This window comes from Sturnus vulgaris, chromosome 1 (assembly GCF_052056855.1).
Source record: "Sturnus vulgaris isolate bStuVul1 chromosome 1, bStuVul1.hap1, whole genome shotgun sequence".
NCBI classification, from domain to species: Eukaryota; Metazoa; Chordata; class Aves; order Passeriformes; family Sturnidae; genus Sturnus; species Sturnus vulgaris.
Genome location: NC_142243.1, coordinates 42,450,268 through 42,471,053, shown reverse-complemented (window position 1 = coordinate 42,471,053; position 20,786 = coordinate 42,450,268). Strand labels below are relative to the sequence as shown.

The 20,786-nt window shown below is 39.4% G+C and overlaps 1 protein-coding gene across 1 annotated transcript in view; it reads right to left on the bottom strand.

Moving 5' to 3' along the window:
* Positions 1-20,786, bottom strand: part of CMTM8 (CKLF like MARVEL transmembrane domain containing 8) — a 34,909-nt gene that overhangs the window by 7,621 nt on the left and 6,502 nt on the right. The gene's annotated exons all lie outside the window — the stretch shown is intronic.

The window sequence follows — 20,786 nt, the reverse complement described above, 5'->3', positions numbered from 1 at the left end:
AAATACTGCTGTTTTGCTGCCAGCAAAGTCACTTTAGAAACAACAGCTTGTGGAAGACCACTGAGATCTTCAGGTTCTATCTGCCACAGTCAAAGGTAACTTAGCAGCTGGAGTCGAGTTCAGAATGGTTCACACCTGCTCTGTGGTTTGGCAGGCATCACAGGCACAGAACAATTCCTAGACCTTACTGTAAAAGCTTGTTGTAACCTATCAACACCACTACAACATAAAACTCTAATTGGAGAAGAGCAAGTCATATTGGGAAGGTCATTATATTCCACAGTTCTTAAAACATCTCCCAAGTGACTTGACCCTAAGTAGTAGACAATGACTCACACTCAAGCAAAGTCCTCAAGCAAACCAGTCTGCAGGAAAAACCTCCCTCCTGATGTGGCAATCTGTTCAGATCTAAGACACAAAGAAATACATGAACCAGAGGTTTTAACACTCTCTCCACTTTTCTCCACTGCTAGGTAATCTCAATGCATTAAAAGGAATGAGGAGCAAGCAAAACAAATGTCAAGTCATATGCCACAGGAAAAAAAAGTTGTGTGTTTGCAAGTTGTCCAGCAATTAGAAAAATCTTAACCATAAAAAGAAAGTAATATTTTATACCTTAAAATAAACAAACAAACAAACAGCAAAGCCTACCCCACACACTTTTAGACTCAGACGTGGGAACTAAAATTCCTGTACTTGCAACAAGGCTTATCTGTTTCTGCTATCTGGTGAAATTGCCTAGCAGTGAGAAATGGAAGGATTACAAAATTAAAGCAAATAGCAACACATTTAACACATAACAGCCACAGCTAGACAATCTAAAGAACCTTCTACCCCATTATTCTATCTCCAGCAGCAGCTAGTAGCAGACATCTGAGAAAATACATTAAAGAACAGACCATGCAACAGTAATATTTCCTTGAACCACCCTCCTCAGCTCTCAGGACTGTGTAGTGAAGGGACTTCCTGAGCTTGTGGTGACATCTTTGTAATCAACAGACCCTGACATCATATTATGGCTTTGCTACAGCTTCATTTGCACAAGAGCCGATCCTATTCCCATGCAAGCTGCTGGCCATGGCCACATTCACTTCTCTTTTGCAGAACTGAACACATACATAATGTGTAATTGTGTAGAGATTTATCATTCATGTTTACAAGACAAAATTATCCTGTTAAAGAAAAGTTTCTTGTAATTGTTCCTCCTACTACCTTGCATCTGTTTATTTTGTTTTTAGTTCATCCTCCAAATTGTCACACAAACTTAATTCAGCCCTCCACCGTATATTGACAGTAGATTCAATGTATATTACTTGTACATTCATCTACAGCTGCATCATGCATACATAAGAGCACTGCACAAATGTCTGTTTTATGGTTTGTTTGGAGTTTTCTTTCTCTCTTAACAGAGAAAGCATATAATGGTCTATTTAAGAGCATTTCCCCCACCGTTTTCACCAATTCACCAATTTCTCTTCAACAGGAAGCTCTAGAACTGGCTCAGACGGGGATAAAAATTCCTGCTTTTCGCAGCATACCAGGGGAGGGCAGCATTGCCTCGTAAGAACAGTTCAAATAGTATTCAGTGGATCCTCTAAAACACACAATTTGTAATGCAAAGTTATCGGTTCAGCAATGCTTCATAGTTCATTTCAATTCTACTTCCAACAACATTTTACTAATAGTAGCAATTCAGTTAATAGCACCTCAAATTGCATGAAATGCCCTCAATCAGATAAAAACAACTCAATTTTAGTGTAACAAGCGTTTTAAGGCTAAATAATTTTGATAGACTGTTTAGCTAACAAAATACCATTTTCTTAGGATGCAAAGTTGTTTTTCATTACACCCATTCACTTTAATCCAAATTTAAATTCATCATCCAGAAATTATACTGATAAACAATTATCTTGTGCTTGATAAAGAATTATTAAAGAAAGATTTATCCTAGATCTGAGTATCTTAAAAAATTCCAAGAATAGAAATTTCAAGGGTAAGAAAAAGAAATTAAACATTATTAAATAGCCTGCTTATAAGGGTTGGCTTTTGGAACACTTTTAAATATAGAAGTAGATTATTCATGAAATGCACAAGCCTATGAAAAATTTTTACTACTAAATGCAATAAGATTTATATGGATACCTCAGCTTATATAATGGATTATTATTATTTGAAAGAGCAAAATCTGCACAAGCAGCAAATTATTAAAATTAGAAAGAAAAAATCTGAGGTTACATGAGACCACTAATCTTACATTCCCACACACTAAAGCTAACAAGACATTCCCTAGAGCACCAGGATTCATGCGAGGCCCTGTTTTTTTCAGTAGTATTCTAACCTGGAGTTATCACCTCTCTTTCAAGATCATTTTAATATTTAGGTGGCTGTACATCTCACATGTATTCCAAAGAATTACTTTTAATCCACGTTTTCAGTTAGTTTGTATCAATGGCAGAACAACTCACCCAGGCAATTGAGATGCACCACAGATGTTACAGATTTATATTCTTAACTGGTTCCTGCATCGTAACTTTGATGGGTTGCATATTAGAGCACATTTGACATTTTCAGCTAGATCTAGATACTCTTACAGCATATTACTGGAGCTGACAGGCTAAAATAATATTTCAGATTTCTTGATTAGATCTGAAAAGGTCAGATCAGCTCATGGTCAACAATTCACTCTGTGTAGTTAAATGATATGGCAAATGGTTTCGCTGCATATGTAAACATACGCAATAAATTGATTTAAAGTTCACACTGGCCATCACCATCTGCAAAATACCTCAGGAGCCAAAGGAATACAGACATCTAGACAAGCCTTCCATGATTAGCCTGTATTCTCAGCATATTAAATACTGAGATTGCTTCTGTGGTGTTAAACACCTGCCTCGTAATTTTCTGACTGTCCCTTACATGACAGGTTTGCTGTTCAACAGATCAGTGCAAACTGGGTGATGCTCCTGTATCTGCAGGAGCTGAGAATACCACTTCTCTCACTGGTTTGGTATCACACCTCCCCTGTGGGAAAAACTGGACTAGATTCAAATGTCATCTCAATGAGCATCCAGCCTACAGAATCTGGCGAGTGACTGATAGGTCAGCAATACTGGAAAGCCAAGATCAGCAACAGCTGGGTAGTGCCTGCAGTAATTCAGCAAGCACAGACGGTGCACAGCACCTTCACTGCTCCAGTCAGCTCAAAGGCAAGGGAGAAAGCTCCTCCCAGGGACAGGGAAAGGCCTCTATCTCATTAGGACCAGGTAGGCTAGTGTGTATTAGTAATAGCCAAATATTTTATTTCAATTTATAAGCAAGTCAGAATATAATTAATTACAATTACAGGAACATACTACTGTCCTGGAAAAAAAAAATGAGCCCAAGAAAGGGGGAAGGAAAAGCATCAAGAAGGCACAAGAAAATAATGCATGTGGTAATGGATGGGAGGGGTCCTAAGACTATAAGGGCTCCACCAACAAGGTCCAGTTTTTTAAGTCAGATGGGAATAGGGATTTCAGTGCAATATAAAGGCAAACAGATTTCTGTTGTTTATGGCAGATTCTGATTTCAACTCAGACATTCATTCTGTGGTCATTTGGCTGCTGCTTGATCAGGTACCTCCATTACTAAAACACATTAATATGTCAAGTGCACTAATGCATACTTCAGCAGTTGGCAGATACCATAAAAAGGAAGTAACTTGGTAGCAAATTCCAACATTATTGAGTGTGCAGGTTTAAAATTAGATGCTTAATTGCATATTCAAACCCTTAAATAAATGCCATAATTCTTCTGCAGTGTTGAGAACTTCAAAAGTATCGGATTATTTAGTCACTTAAAAAAAAAAGGCTTTGTTGTTAGTACATGAGACACATCTTGTGTCATGTCACAAGTCAGCAGGTATACAATAAGATGTGAGCTTGAATCTGTGTATCCAGTTTTGCTTTTTACAGCAGCTTAAACACTGCAAAATAAAATTTTTACTTGCAACCTGCATTTTAAAAGGCTACGATGTAACAACTCCTCTCCAGTGATGCCAGGGTTCGGAATTCTCCAGCATTTCTCCTGAGTGGTTAACTCAGTAACACAGTTAAAAATGGGTATACATCCTGTCCACAATAAAAGAAGTCTCATTGTAGCAGAACTGACAGGAAAAAAAACCCGAGGCTCATCTATTGGGGAAAAAAAAAAACCAATTGGCATGTTTACCAGAAGCTTTTTCTATCCTTTATCCAAGAAATGCTTCCTGCAACCATAAGCACTGCAGGATTTACATGGAGTTGCCACTGGCACAGATGAAAAGGATGGCAGATGGATATGAGAAGAGCTGTGCATTTGCAGCACGAATTGCCTCCTGTATGCAAAGACACCTAAACATGGACAACATCCAGCAAGGAGAAAGCAAGGCATCGTGCCTCCTCCTCCCAGCAAAGGAGATTTATGACTAGAAGACAGAGAGACCGTTCAAAATTATTGCACATCATTATTTCACCACTAAATCACAAGTTAGGAGCTACCTTAGCAGCAGACGAGCAGCCTGTCAATGTCTCAACCTCCATCCTTTTCTCCCTTGGCTACATTTCAGGATGGTGGTGCTGGTGTGGTTTTTAAGGAGAAGAAAAAAAGAGTTAGAAAAAGAGAATTCTCCCTCTACTGTTCCTGTAAAACATGTCCAGGACAATTAGTCATAGGAATAGGCAGATTCAATTGCATTATTTCCACCTGGTTTTATTTTACAGATTTACTGATTTATTTGCAGATTATTTACAGATACAGAATAATTTAAAAAAAAAATATTTTTCCAGCTCAGGCTAAATGGAGTAAATGTTTGCACTGCACTTAAAAGTGTCTTTAAATGAGATTTTTTCTGCTTTCATACATCATCCATGAAGTGACATAAAATAGTTCTGCCTTCTGCCACTAGAGCGAGCACAATCACTTCTTTTTTCTTTAGGAAAGGAGCACTTTGCCCAGCAGTAACATCACGGCAATTTCCATACAATGCAACTCCTGCAAATCGAAAAGGACCACTCAAAATAAGCAAGACACACATATATATATATAGGGGAAGAGGTGGGAATATGTGTATATGTGTATATATATACAAATCTTTCACAAGGGTAATTCCAAGTTTGAGTGTGACTAAAATACAAAATATAAAAATCTTATTTCTGTTGCAGTCAGAGAAAAGGTGATAAGCATGTTTTTAAATTGAAAGATTCAAATGTAAAATATTTCTATTTACACTGAGTAAAGATGCAAAGATGAGCTATTTCAGCTATGGTTTTTAGAGATATAAGAACCTCACTTAAATGTCTTTGAAATTTCAAGGGCCATGTGAATATACTCTGCTATAATGTAATCAATACATTGCCTTACCTCACTGCTTCTCTTTCCCAGTCTCAAACATTTTTTTTAAACACCAAACATCACAATGAGCTGACATCAGCCACTCACTACTGTCCCTTCCTCATTAGATTTTTCAGGGCTTTGCCTCACTTGAAAAAAAATTTAAAATCCACAGTGCTCGCAGAAGCATGACAGTGGTCACAGCGGACGTACCAATTTTATAATTTGCAGATCACAACCCTTAGCATCAAACTTAAGCAGCAGCTACAGATCTCAAGTCTCTCCTGGCTTTGAAAACACTTCTGCCTAATAAAAGTCCAAAATTCAGTCTCTTCTACTTTCCCAGAATTTCTAAAAATTGTCTGAATACCTGTTTAATGACTTTCAAGCGACCAGTCTCAGTGTTGAATCTTCCCACCAGTCTTCAAAATGTTTGTCATGCTCTTGGCTCTGTGGCAGCACCAGCACACACCCCTCACTACAGGTTAAATGGGCTTGAAATAGTGGCAGTACCGACCATTGCTTCAGAGAACCACCCCTCACCCCCAGAGTTGTTGTTTAGGATAGATTTCCTAAGAAAGAAAGCTGCTGGAAGCAACACGTGCCAAAATATGTTCCGAAGTGTGTCTTCTCTCTTACCCCAGAGTTTAGTCCAAATCCTATGACATGTCAGAAAACCTCCTGACCCAGGACTGAAATGGGTCAAAGCCTTCTGGCAGACACTTCATTCAATAGGGAACACACCTATTCCGGAGTGAGACTTCAGACAAAGCCCTTCAAGGGCTGACAGACCTCTGCTGCCTTTCCCACAGCTCCACAAAGCAGGGAAGTCCTCCCACACCTACTCCAAACTCCCCAGAAAGAGTCCAGGAGCACCTCTGCCTAAAAAACTGGGGACCAGACCTCCTCATGTATGAGCCAGTAAAGAAAGTCCAGTCCTGGTGCTCAGATCATGAGGCTCATTATCCAAACCAGCAAAGCAGTGAGGATGCACTGAATTGGCCACACCATGTGTAAATAAGGGTATCAGCTTGTACTTCCAAAAGGAGTCACACTGAGAGGCAGAGACAGAACTCAGGAGCGCCCAAGAAACTCTAAAGTCTCATTGGGAAGAGTGGAGAGAGGGAGGCGTGCAACAGAGAAACTTTTTTTTTCTGATCAGAATGGGCAATGCCCAAGCATGAAGACAACAGCACCTGGGCAGCAGCACACCCAATTTCATGTCACCTCAGTAATCTACCACCTACTAAAAAGGTGTAAATCACAAAGACACTCCCTCTCTACTGCAGTCCGTGCATGAGGAGTCTTCTGTGATACTGTGCTCCAGCTCACTGCATCTGGCATCCCAGAAAAGTAACTCAGGGGTGGGAGTCAGTAAGGAAATTGTGCTGTCCATGCCAGCAGCATATTATAGGTTGCTTCACCTGAGAAATATGCATGGAATGTGTGAGACCAGAGCTAACACCAGTAACACAGTAAACTTAAGGAGGTAGCTTATATTAAAAAAGCAAGAGATGTTTTATGGAAAACACAGACATACCACATCAAAATTATGAAATCACTACAACAGATTTCTTACAGTTTCTCAGGAAGTTCTATTAATAACTAGAGGCAGAGTAGAGGATATTCAGAAGTAAATAAGAAATGAGAGTTTGTTCAGGTTGTAAATGTTGTTCATGTCATCAAAAATGTTACAATGGAAGATTAGAAACTCTTAAGAAAAAAATAAAAGTAATAAAAACTTCTACCAAAGAGAAAATATCAGAGTGCTTTATAAATCAGTGGTGTACCCAGACACTGAGTATGTTCTGCTCATTCCTCCCTTCCACTGATAGAATGATTCAGTTGGATTATTCAAGGCACAGACAACAGGTCCTACAAGAAAAGAAAGTCAAAGCTGGAAAAAAGAAAGATTCAATTTTCTGTTGAAGACTGAGGGAGGATATGACAGAAGTCTGCAGAATGTCAGGTGGCATGAAAGGGGGAGCGAGGAGTAGATTGGGACTTGCGACACAAGAAGCATCCTGCTAAATTATCACACAAAAATATGAAAAGCAAACAGAATGAAATGGTCTTTAAAAACAAAATCAAAAAGAAAAAAAACCCACAGTACATAACCAAGTCTCAGAATGCCATAGGAAACATACACATTCAGGGTCAGCCCTGTCTGTATATATTATATACATACATGATAGGATAGTCAGCAATCTTCAGCACTGGAAATTCCTAAATGTGCAGTTTTCTAGAAGTTAGAAAACCATAACAGAGAAGAAAAGTTTGCAGTACATGCTGTTTTTCACACTCCTCCCCAAGTTTTCAGTATCAGTGACTATTTGAGACTGAGCTAAACAGACCACTGACCATTACTTCTGGTTTTAACTTGCCTTCATTTCCTGCAAAAAAACCTTGGCAATCAAGGACTGGAAGATATAAAAGTGTTAATAGGATGACATGATTATATGCCACATCAATATATCATTTGTTTCTAAAGTAGAATTACAAGAAATAATCTCAAGCAACTCTGAAGAATCTGGTTTGAATTATATCATCATGAAATTTATCTTCTCAGTAGAGTGGAGGTTGATCATTAACAGGCCATTAAAATGTGTACAAAGCATAAAGATTGGTCCTTGTCCCAGGGCACTTTCCACATTAAATGCTCTGGAGTTTGAGGGCTGCATTCAGGAGCACAGTACTGCTTATCCATGCCTGTGAATTCTAACTCAGTCTTGTGTTTTGCCTGGGGATCTGTGCACACAGTCATTTATATAGGTTACTGTACACTATGCACACATTAACTCGGTATCACAGTGCTACCCATCATTTCATCTACAAAGAGGCAGGAGAAGACAGCCTTGTCTGTGCCCATCACATTCTATAGTCTGAAAGAGGTACCTTGATGCAGAATACAGTGAGATGGGCAGCCAGGAGAAAGACCTGCAAGCTCAGAGCTGCTGCAGCTGACTGGGACCACACTGGTTACTGCTATCAGTGGCTCCATCAGGGCCACAGTGTAATGTAACAATAAAGAGGGGTGGTACAAAACACTACTGGAGACAAGCAGCCTGGCCTAAGCAGCACTTACTCACCTCTCTGGAAGGGCACGCTGTGTCACAGTGCAAGGCAATGACCTCCACAGTGCTCAATCTCTAAAGGTCGACAAGTGCATCTAAACACAAGGAGAGGAGACTGCCTGGCCTCTTATCTAACAATCCCGAGGGATGCTACTGAAAGGAATGCTGCTGCCACTCCCTTTTCCTTCCACTTCAGCAAGGTCTGCCCGTGGCAGTGGTTTCTCCCACCACCTAGAATTTCCTAGAGAGAAACATCACCATGATATTGTGCAGAAATGCTTGTTGATTCCAAATTCACTGCTTTCTTCCAGCCCTGTCAGGAAACTGTGAAGTGGTACTGCTACAGCAAACACTGCAGTATCATGGAGCTGGGAATTACTCACTGGAATCGCTGCTACATTTTGCCCTTCAGCGGCAGAGAAAGGAGAATATAAAGTAATAGCACATTAGAATCAAATACAAAATAATCTGCCTTTTCAGTTACTTTCTGAGCAAATTTTCATTTAACCACGCCTTCAAGTATGAATTTTAAAGCAGACAATTACAAAGCAAAATAGTCACACAGAGACACACAAGGCACAGGATATGTATTTCTTTGCTTCCTAGTGGCTGTTTTTGTGCAGCCTCTAGAGGTGATGGCTTTTTAGAGGAAGAACTTTAAGTACAAACACCTTCAGACTTAAAAGTAGTGACTAAATTCCATATTCCAGCAATGTTTCCTTTTCAAAAGCCTGCTTATAAATCAAGATTGGTGAAACGACAAGGCTGAATGATTTTTTATTTAATGTTCAAATATTAATACATTTCGGACTTCTGAATAGAAGCTGTAACTGATCTCTTTGAGAATTACCACTCAAGTTAGTCCTCTAAACAGTCCTGTCCCCATCCAGGCAGTAGAGAAATAAAAGTAAGTCCTATGTGACCCACATGAGATGCAGGGGCAATTTACTGAGTTGTTTTGTGAAGAGATCTATCATCACACTCATATAGTGCCATATGATTTAACTGATTTATATTTCAGATCTTTATACTATAAAATTACATGTAGATTGGAGAGCTCACATTAGTCACGAACATCAGCTACTTGGTGGAAGGACTTAAAAGAGCTTGCAGTGCTTCTTTGAGGCAATTAATAAAAAAAAAAGAAAAACCACATTGGCAGGCTTTTTGAATTCTTGTTTTGACACATAAAGCTTAGATTTGGACAAAGGAAGAAGCTTCCTCACACTCACCAAGAATGTCAGTTGATGATGAATTTCACATCTCTTCTCAAGACAGAAAGGGCTTCCAGAGTGCAGCTGCAGTTTAATTCTGGGATAGGGTTGCCCCCTTCCAGCTCAGGAGCTTGGGTGGGGCAGACAAGAAGCTTAACATATTCCTCTTCCTTTACACAAATGCAGTGACTGATTCACAATCACATGAGAGTTTTCCTGAGAAGGACCACAGGCTTTCAAGCCAAGTAGTAGAGGCATATTTCTGGAGGTGAAGACCACAGTACACTCCTTGAGTTTTGAATACTATTTCTCCTTTATAAAACACACAAATTAGATGTGCAGGCTTAACCTGCTGTGTTCATGGAATACACTGTTTGTTTCTTGCTTTTGGGAAGTGCATTGTGAGGAAATTATTGTCCTTGTACAGAAAAACCAGGGAAAAAAATGCAGTAATCTCTCTCTGTAATCTCATTTTACTTTTTCTTTTTTTTTTTTTTTACTACTACAACTACTACTGTTTGTTAACGGAGCATAATGGCAGGAACTATTTGATTTTTTGATCTAATAAAATCACATACATGAAAAGTCTTCCTCAACCTTGATATTGCCTCTTCTATCCACATACAAACTCTTCATTTGAAAGAAGTTTTGCAGCACTATCTTCCTTCTTCCCACCTTCCCTGAAGGGATACAGTTCCCGAGGGTAGAAAAATACCAGCTTCTCAGTAAGTGGCAATGATTTTGTAAGTTACTTTTAACATTTGGTGTGTGTGTGAATGCGAAATACACACCCGCAAAAAAAAAGTAATTTTGCCATCACTTGTACATTAATAAGGTGAGCTATTTTTAAAAGAGAATTACTAACAATGGTTACTCGTGAATTACGACTGATTATTTATGTAGTTCACTTTGTTTAAATGGTGTCTACATTCTTCAAGAGAACAATGCTGTATACAGCTGCTTTATTAATAATGTCACTGGCTCTTTGTTGCTATTTTTACATCTCCATCTTCCTCTTAGGCCATGTAAATAGAGATGCCTATAATTAGCGGGCATGGAGCATTGTTTCACAAGTCTTAGCTGCTACATTAAAATAGGAAACGTATTACTTCTTTGGGAATAACTTTTATTTTGCCTTATACTTAAGATACAAAGTCATAAAGCCAGATACGATGCAATGGAAAATTCAAAGGGAGTATCTGCTATAAAAATCTATTGCTGCATTCTTCATCCATTTAAACAGGAGGAAACACTCAACTGCTCATTCAAAAAAACTTTAAATTTAAAAACACTTTAGATTGAAAGTATCTTTTAATTTCCACAGCTGAAAACCACAAAAATTGATTTTGTACAATGCAAAATTTTTTCTTGCTGTTAGACAGAATCTTCTAGTCATTAAAAGTTGAAACAATTCCCCTTGCCTAACAAGAGAGGAGAAAATAAGATGATAAAGAGATAAGAAGTCTGCATTCAGATCTATTGTTGTCTGCCTATTTAGAAGCTTATTGTATCTCTTCACTACTTCTATATTGAGTCTCAGGTATAATAATCCAACCCTAAGACTATGATTCACATTTTTAGGTAAAGATTAAGGATTTTACAAAGACTGATCCACATGTTGTAGAAGCACCTCAGTGAAAAATCCTTTTTCTTCTATGGCAAAATTGCTTTCTTTCCTGAGAACACTTTGCAATAACACCACAGAACTGCATGCCTATAAATATTTAACACTTGCATATGCTGTTCTGGAGGCATTTGCGTTCAAAGACTTCACTGTCAGAAAGGACCATTTTGGCCATGTTGCCAATGGCATAAAGATTTCAACTTACAACACGCTTTTTGGAAAGAGATGACACCTTGGCATAGACAATGCAATGATAAAATTAATCTTGTCTCTAAAAAAACCTGCTGTAATTTCTACTGCTTTCATTGGTGAAAAACCACAGCCCCACTCCTCATCTGAATTTTTCTGAAGTCAGTTTTAAGCCATGTCCTTTTCCAAAATGTCCATCTGTCACCAATATATCAAAGACAACTTTGAACTAAGAGCCATATTCAAAATTCTTGACAAGACACAACCCAACAAGAGATAATCATAAATACTAGCATTGCTTCTGGTAACAAGCTACATTGGGTTCTTTAATTCTGTTTTATCTTTCTCTCTATTATTTTTGTGGTAGTAGCGGAAAGAGTTGACATTGAAGAAATCAAGAACAAATCCAGAATTAAGTTTTCAACAGAGGCCTATTTAAGGTTTGTTACCACTATTTCATCACATTTAATGCTTTGCAGAGATGTTTAGGGTACTAAAGCAACTTTAAGATGAAGAATTACATGCAAGTGAAAATACAAATGCCAAATTGAAAAAAATTAGTTGGTCAAACGAGTAAAACAACCCTACACATCAACCATGCTTTTAGAAAACTCCTTTTTCTGCAGGTCCATAACTTTATTTTTAAGGTTCTGAAGAAAAAATTCCACAAGCCTGAAGGACTTCCCACAGCCTGTCTGTTCTCCATAATAAATACTCAAGCAGTGCATGCAGCATAAAAGAACAAAGTAAAAAGGTCTGTGGGATACCTGACACTTGAAATTCAAACTACTAAAGCCATAAATTAAGCATACATGCCTATGTGTGAGGCAGGGTATAATGTTCTCCAACTGCTTCAATGGGCCTTATATAAACAAAGAACAGAACAACTGGTGACAAATGACAGCCTTCTAGTGCAAGAAAAAAGTCTCCAATCAAGGAAAAAAACCAAAACCCTCAATCCATTGGCTTATCCAGATTTAAATACGTGATATTTACAGAAATGATTTAATGTCCCTCAGATGCTTGCTCTGCTTTTGTGCCAGAGGTTGCTGCCCTGCAAGGGTGACTGCAGACAAAACTGCTCCTCAATTACTGCACTCTAATGCTCAGTGTATTTGAGGTACCACTGGTTTGTGGTATCACATAGGCTAGAATGTGAACTGCAGTGAATAGCAAGGCATGGAGACCTTTTCAGCTATCTGCATTTATGAGCTATCAGCCTGAAACCAGAACTTCTGTGCTTGCCTTGTGTATTGTGCATAAACACAGAAATGCCAAGAGCTGCTGCTCTCACCGCATCCACTCATGCTTCACTGTCCCCACAATACAGCTGATATATTTTGGGTTTTCAAGAATTTTTGACTCCATTTCTTCTCTAAATCTGATTTCCCAGTACAGCTCTCAGATGTCAGAACGGCTACAAACTACAGGGATTACTAGGATTAGTGAATCTCACATGCCTGAAAGTGTTTAGTACAATTACACCTCTTAGTGTAAATGTATTTCCCACACATTCTCCTTCCAGCTCCTCTGTCAGCAGGGCAGTTTCCTCTGGGAGACAAGTATGTTGTTAGACTGAAAGGTGGTACAACCCCCAAGCCCTGGCTAGAACTTGAACTTGGTTCTAAATTTCAGAGAAATCTCCTCAGCATGGCATCAAACTACTGGACTGAGATAGCACTGCCTGCTCTCCATCCCATCCAACCCCCACTCATCCCCTGCACTACTGAAGCCGAGTGAGCAGAACAGGACATCAGGGCACAGTTTCATGCACAGACTAAGCTGTGAGAAAGGAGGACAAGACTGGGTCTGGCTGTAACTCACAGGTGAGCAGCCCAGGGACAGAGCCCAGCAGCCCAGGCAGAGCTGTGGTGGCACAGGACTCTGAGATGGGTTTGTAGTTGGGTCGGGTGTCTCAGCTGTCAAGTCCAGCTACCTACAAATGTTCATTTTCCCTTGGGCACCAGCTAACATCAGTCTTCCCCATCTTGTCTCTGTTAGGTTCTCTACAAAGTCCTGGTTATCTCAGATCTGCCAAGCGTGCCAGAAAAGCATGATGTTTGGGGAGAAGTAGAAGTACTGCAGGTGAGCACATGGAGATGGTCTCCTTCAGAACAGCCTGGAACTGCACTTACCACAGCCTGCAGTAACTCATATCTCTTGATGTGATGCACTTTTAGCAGTGGCATTATTTTTTCAGTCCCTCTGACTGAAAAGGGATGCTCTGGCACAACTCACACTTGAAGTTGGCAGCCTGACACATGAATGAACCAAATCTGTTTCTCTGCCACAGGCTTCCTACCTCATCCTGGGCAAACCTTGTAGTGGGAGCTGGATCCCTAAATAGCATCCAGGATATTAATTTTTGCTTTTCTCTCAGCCTTGTTAGTCTCCCACAGCATTGACCATTGGCTGATGAGAAAGGGAGACAGATGGAGGGCAGTATCCTTGTCAGACTCCACCACCAGTTTACGAGTCAACCACCTCTGCTGTGCTCAGGTCACAGCTTGAGCTGAGGGGAACTGTGACTGGGTCAGCTGCTGGGTCGGTGCAGGCAGCTCAAAGTACCAATATCTAAAAATGCAGGCAGTGGCTTTGTAAAAGGCTGTCTGCATCAGAGCTGCGATTTATGAGCAGCAAGTGATGCAGCACACATGCCAAGGTTATGAGGAGGAGAGCTCTAGATAAGGTAGCAACAGCCAAGTTACTGAGGGGTTACAGGCAGACTGAGGGTGTGCTCTGCACTTGCTTTGGGGGAAAAACAAATCTTGGACTGCACACAAGTTTTTTGAATAAAAAGCCTCCATATCACTATGCAAGCTTACAGCTTTCCCTTCCCACCCAAATGGTTCTTCTGAAAAACCCAAGCCTTCTCCTGTAGTGCTGTTTATATTATAGCATCCCAATATACACAATCAACTAAATTATATTTACTTAGCTAACTTCCACACCTTTTCCCCTTTCTATTTCCTCAGATTGGGATCACAGCCTTCTTCTGCTCAATATTTTCTTCCCTAGAATGACAATAGTGCAGATACAACAAAGAGGTGTTACCAGCCTTTTGTTCAAGTGCTCTTTGAGTATTTCAGCTATTTACTGCCCTCTCAGAAGTTCCTGCTTTCCCACTGAGGGGGAAGGGAAAGCCTGTATAATGACATGGCAGCTTTTTGTTCAAAAAGTCTGTATGCAGTCAGAGATACTTAGTACATCTTCCCTGCAAAGCCTGATATTATTACTATTAATTTCAAATCAAAAAGAGGGAAATCTTAGAATAACTTAAAAAAATTATACATACATATAAAGTAGTACCAAAAAAGTAGTACTTTGCAGATACCCCTTTCTTCAAGCTATGGATTATTGCTATGTCAAAATGCCCACATGCACACTCACTGTAAATTCAACTCACTATGATGAAATGTGCACAAACAGAGGCATGTAGCTTAATTTCCTACTGCCAACATTACAGGTCTTAGCACATAAAACCAAGAAACCAAAAAGGAATCAGGGCACTGAAAGACATCACAAGCTGGGAGCTTTGCTAGTTCACACAAAGGGAAAAGGAAGAACACAGCACGCATAGCAATTTGTCTTTGATACAGGAAAAGGCATATATTGTTTGATAATCCAGTGATAAGGCAGGGCAGCTATGGGACAAACGTATTTGTTGTATTGAATAAACACATTTAGACTGATACTTGTGATGCTGAGCTGTTTTGATACATAGGATTTAATAGACTCACAATGTGGATGTAAAAAAATTATCAGTGTTTCCTCACAAAATAAGGTATCTCCTGGTACTGTGGCATACATGACTATAGGGAACTTTGAAGAAATATATAAATTAGACAATTGGGTTATAAAAGAACATGTCCAAGCAATGGATCTGAACAGCTTCCCCTTTCATCATCTATCAGCTAGATGTTCAAGCCAAAGAAACAAGCACAAGAAACAGGTAGCACGACAGGGCTTTTAGGAATTTTTGGGGTAATCTTGGTACCAAGTGGGTTAACTGTGCCTTTTATTTTCCCACATTTTAGCACAACGGGTCAACACAAAAATGGTAAAAGTTGTTAATTAGGCTCCTCCTAATCTGAATCTAATTTGACAGTGAGTGCTCCAGACAGAGGTATTGGAAAGGTCTTAAGGGAGGTGATCTCTTATCACAACACTAATCCATGGCCCTGGCAGAAGAGAGCAGTGGGGAAAGTTTCTGGGCATGCCCTTTTCTTCAGCGCTGAACGGAAACAACACCAGAGCCACCCTTTACCAAACGCTAACAAGGGCATAGGAAACGGCTCTCGGAAAGGAGCTGCTGCTCCTTCGGAGTCTGACAAACAATGTCAGCGCTGATTAGAGCACACACACTTCACGGTAGGTTGGCTTTCATGTTCTTCTCATTTCGTGTGCAGATACGTCAGGATGGCTGAAGTCAATGGGAAATTCACAACAGGTTTCAACAGCATCAATAACTGATTCATTATAACCTTCTCTTCATAACAATATTGTTTGTGTACATTAGATCTTAATCTGATTTTGTTCCCATCAACTCATCCGGACTGCATTTGCACCAGTTCCCAGGGTCATCTTCTTGCTTGTGTACATTGTCCATGTAATCTGTAATCTACAGAAACAGCAACCAACACAAGCCAAAATTAAGCATTCTTTTCAAATTTTTTTAAACTGAAACCTAAATTGAAGAGGTGTTTTGAAATGAAGCTCAGTTTTTAGAGTGAAAATTACTTCACTCATGGTATAGAGTGGGTTGGGGTTTTTTGGGAGGTTTTTGGGGGAGAGGGATTTTTTTGTTTGGTTTGCGTTTTTTCTTTTTTTCCCCCCCAAGACTAGCATTCCACTGTACAGCTTAATAAGAAAGCGAAAATTAGATGTAACCAAGCTTAGAGAATTCCTTCTCATTTATCACCGTGTGCTCAGTTTAATTTTAACTTGAGCTGGTAAAACACTTTACAAGAGACCCCATCTCACCTTTAACACATTATCTTGACTTGCTTACTTCAGGCAAACATTTGCTAGATAGTTGTCTGTTACTGCATAAAGAGAATGTCAAGTTCCTTTGCACAAGCGTCTGGTCACGTTTCATGATTGCCAAAGTCTAGGAAGAAACCCCCAGTTTGAAAAAATTGCTTGGAAACCTCATTCTCCTAGCTAGGACTCCTACCATTTTTGCTGACAAGTTAAACAGAAAATCCTTTCAATATACTAAATGGAACAATGAAATTGTACCTAGTAACATATAAACTGTTTATCACAGTTTCACTCATGGCAAGTTTCATCACTAAATTACAGTTCCACAGGTCTGTGTCATATATTCAAGATTAGTTTTATACATCTTTACATGGATGCTCGTATTTCAATCAGAAAACACACCACAAGAGAAGCCATCTGTTCAAGTAGGTCATTACTTTCCTCTAGCACACTGCCTTTTAAAGTTAAGTCCCAGCAATATAAGAATGTACTCAAAAGTGTAAAATAAGGATAGTGGTTTTCCAAAACTAAATATAGTAGTTTCCCAGTGACAACTGTCTTCCTGTCACATATGAATTTTATTCAGCATCCAAGCTCATTCCCATACATTAGGAGAAAAAAAAGAACACTAACTAATGTATTGATTTGTACTGTCCTATATCTTAGTAATAGTGTGGGGAAGGGGAAATATTTTCAGCTTGGAGGTCAACTGGCAATCTACAGTAACTGTTGTGACTGTATTGCACAGTCCAATGAATATGGCTTACACATATAGAGAGGCTTTGAAGCATCAACCAGAAATTCCAGCAGTGATCTTGCTTTTCCATGCATCCTGAATCTCTTATATTGAAGAGCTTTTCAGCCTTTTTCGTCTTTCACTGAGATCACAAGATTGTGGTTGATCTCAAAAAATCCAGCTTTGTCCAGCCTGTTTTATGCCTTTTGCTTTAAAAAGTTGCTTTCTGAATGAATGCAAGAACTAAACAAGTCACAATATTCACCAACAACCTCCTAAATCACTGTATTGCTATCAGTATTTCTAATACTGGTCTAAAATACTATGGTATTTTTCATAGTTTTGTCCACCCACAGCTTTACGAAACCATTAAAGATGGATGTCTCATACTGAGCAGAGCCTATTCTTTGAGTTGCTCAACACCTCCTCTCTTAAAACAAAATTTTGCCAAATTCTTAGTGTAGGAGCTGCATTTTCTATGTTGATTTTCTCTATCAAGCCTGAAGAAGAGCAGATGAAAATCATGCAAAGCAGGCCTTTGGCAAGTTGCCCTGAGGTGCTGGACAAGAGGGCTTGAAAAAATGAAGCGAGGAGACAACAAAAACCAAACCCACCACAGCAGAGAGATGGAAAATTAGGACTTGGGACAGAGGCAGAGGGGTGGACGAGAGAGAAGCAAACATGTTGAAATACTTGCAGCTAAATATGCAGCACTTCTAGAAACGAGTTCTTTACACATCTTAATTCTATCCTTAGTTAAGTATACATTATGGTATAGTCTATAATTTTCTGACCATATACTTTTCCCTTCTCCACACCACCACCTGCATGCAGCAACAGAAGGGAAAGCCTCCTTCAGAACTAATGCCTTCCTCTACTTTGCTTTCTGCCTGTTTACTTGCATGGCCTGCAGAACTGCAACTCAGACCTTTGCATCTGTTTGGGCTCTTAAAAAGCACTGTGTTATCTCTATTGTCCCACAAGTCAATCAATAAACTATTGAACACATCTCTGTGAGACAGTGTGCTATCCCAATTTTAGACAGCTCACTAAAATTAGGGTCAAAAGCTAAGTCTTGCCAAATTTCTGGAAAACTCTTTTCCCACAGTGTTTATTCTGGCACTGCATTTTGCATCTTTAGAACACAGAGCTCCTACTGACTTTCAGACACATCTAAGAATAATTGTTTTTTCTGCAACTCAGACTCAAAGCTGGGGATTCAGAAAACAAGGGGTAGAGTGAATACAATGAAATGCAGGACTTACTTGCCTTGTCTAGCATCCCATAGGAACATTGTGGTGCAAGCAGAAGATAAAAATCAAATTTTCCAAGGAAGCAATTAGCCAGGAGACCATCCTCTCCCTTTGAATAATCCCTTTCCTTACTCACAACATGACTTCCTCCAATGCTGTGTGCATAATATCCCAGTCACGCCTAGCAAAGCTCTTCTGTGCAATGACCATGACAGAAGTTTCTTGATAAAAATAACACAATCAAGCAGGCTTTGACTGCATTCTAGTACCTGCACACAACTCAGTATGAAGCCAACACTGCCATGGTGAAACTAATTTTAATGCTTTTAAATTTCCAATGCTTCTTAATAACACAATAATGTTTTTTTCTATTGTTTATTAAGTGCTTATACACATGCAAGCTCTTTGAAACAGGACATGGGGTTCCTGACAGCAAGGTGCATCACAGTTTACAAATTAAACTACAACCAAATCAGCACAAATGCTGTAATTTCTTTGGTCTTTTTTTCCCCCACTAAAAATTGAATTATAGCACCACTCTCCCCAGCATGTATCACAGTTGTGTCCTGAGCCTGTAAAGGACAACTGTACATTTGTTTATGCTTTCCAACCCACAGCAGTACTAACAAGCATCCACCACAGACCCACCTACTCCTCACCTGATCCTTGTCAGTGGCTGTCTCTGGCTGGGCACAACCAAAGCTGATGTTATCAGCTGAAGTGTCATTTTAAAGATACATTGTAGAGGTTTTCCTTTTGTTAGAGGCTTTTTTTTTTTACCTCTTCCCCTGTCCGCCAGTGCTCTGTCTTCGTTTTCAAGTTTCACCCACGCTTCCTCATGCTTGTCTCAAAACTGTGGTGACCCATTCAGCTATTACCTTCCACAGGAGCTGAAGCCTTTGGAATATCATTATTGTTGAGTGTAGAGAACATATGCTAAAATATATATTAAAGGGACAGACGGGAAAAAATAAGACAAAAAGAAAAAAAAGGATGAGCCTGTCAGCAGCTGCACAATTTCAAGGCTAAATAAATGGATCTGTGCAAAAACAGTGTCACCTTGAATATATTTAAATTCAGGCCTGGACACAGCAGCCACATTTAAAACTGATGATATAAACCATTCTTATTTTTGGGTATGAAGCAGAGGTTCTTGACAGATTTCCTTTCGAGTTGTGCACATTAGGCTACACAAGAAGCAATTACCAGAGTATGATTAGAGAGGCTGTTTTTCCCACATGGCCTCTTTCCAGGGTCCTACTTAGGATGTTTTCAATTTATTTATTCTTCATAACTAGATTATGATATATCCAGAGATGGACACCTTAGTAATAACTACCACACCTACTTACTTTGTCTCAGTTCTACAAAATCTGACTTTAGCACATCTTAAATCAGACCAGAAACACTGTGGCTGCCCAGAACAAACTGCGTGGACTGCATGCCTCTAACAATACCAATTTGTTGAAATTGGTTTTGTTTTGCTCTGAATATTTTTCTCTCAGCAAACCTGTGGTTGCACCAGTGTCATCTGCACACCCATATCTTGCAAAAAGGGTCAGTGTAAACACTCAGTATTGTGCTCTAGCTTGGAATAAAATGCAGTCACGCCCAGGACTGATCCAAGCCTGTGCAGTGAAGAGGTCTGGCAAAGCCTGGATACCGTATTAATGCGTGTAGAATCAAGAGCTCAGCCTCTTTAAGGTCATTTAACATAAGCATAACACCAAACTTCCCTTGGACCAGTCCCAGGTGCCACTGAAAGCAGTGACTTCATTCTTTCCTTACTCAGTCCCTCCTTCACTGGAGTTTTAAGAGCCTTATACCTGATCTGCTCCTTTCAGAGGCAGGTGAAATAGTGCCAGCACCTTCCATGGGGAACTGACTCAGGCCACAGGAACAGAACTACCTTGTCAAAAGTCTGATGTATGCTAAAAGCTATTTGCTGTTTGACCCTAGGAAAAAAAGGGCTAGGTTCCCTCTGCAAGGACACACTTTCTCATGTTTTTCTGGAATTCAAAGGGGGAAAAGTGCAGAAATATCACACAATACAATATGTACTTTATCCAAAATAAAATGAAGCTAAAACCTATATATATATATACATATGTGTATATATGCATGTATATATATATATGCATATTTACCTACATGACCATTATAAACTAAATATATGGCACTGTTATTCCCAGAAGAGAACAGGAAAGAACAGTAGGCTGAATGAGAAGGCAACCAACAAACAGGAAAAATACATCATCATTCCCTCCACACTGCCCATTCTGAAGGGTTCAGACTCCCCAAGAGAATTTTTCTGTGGTTTTGAGAATTCAATTTTTAACAAGAATCTTTGAGGCACGGCTTCTC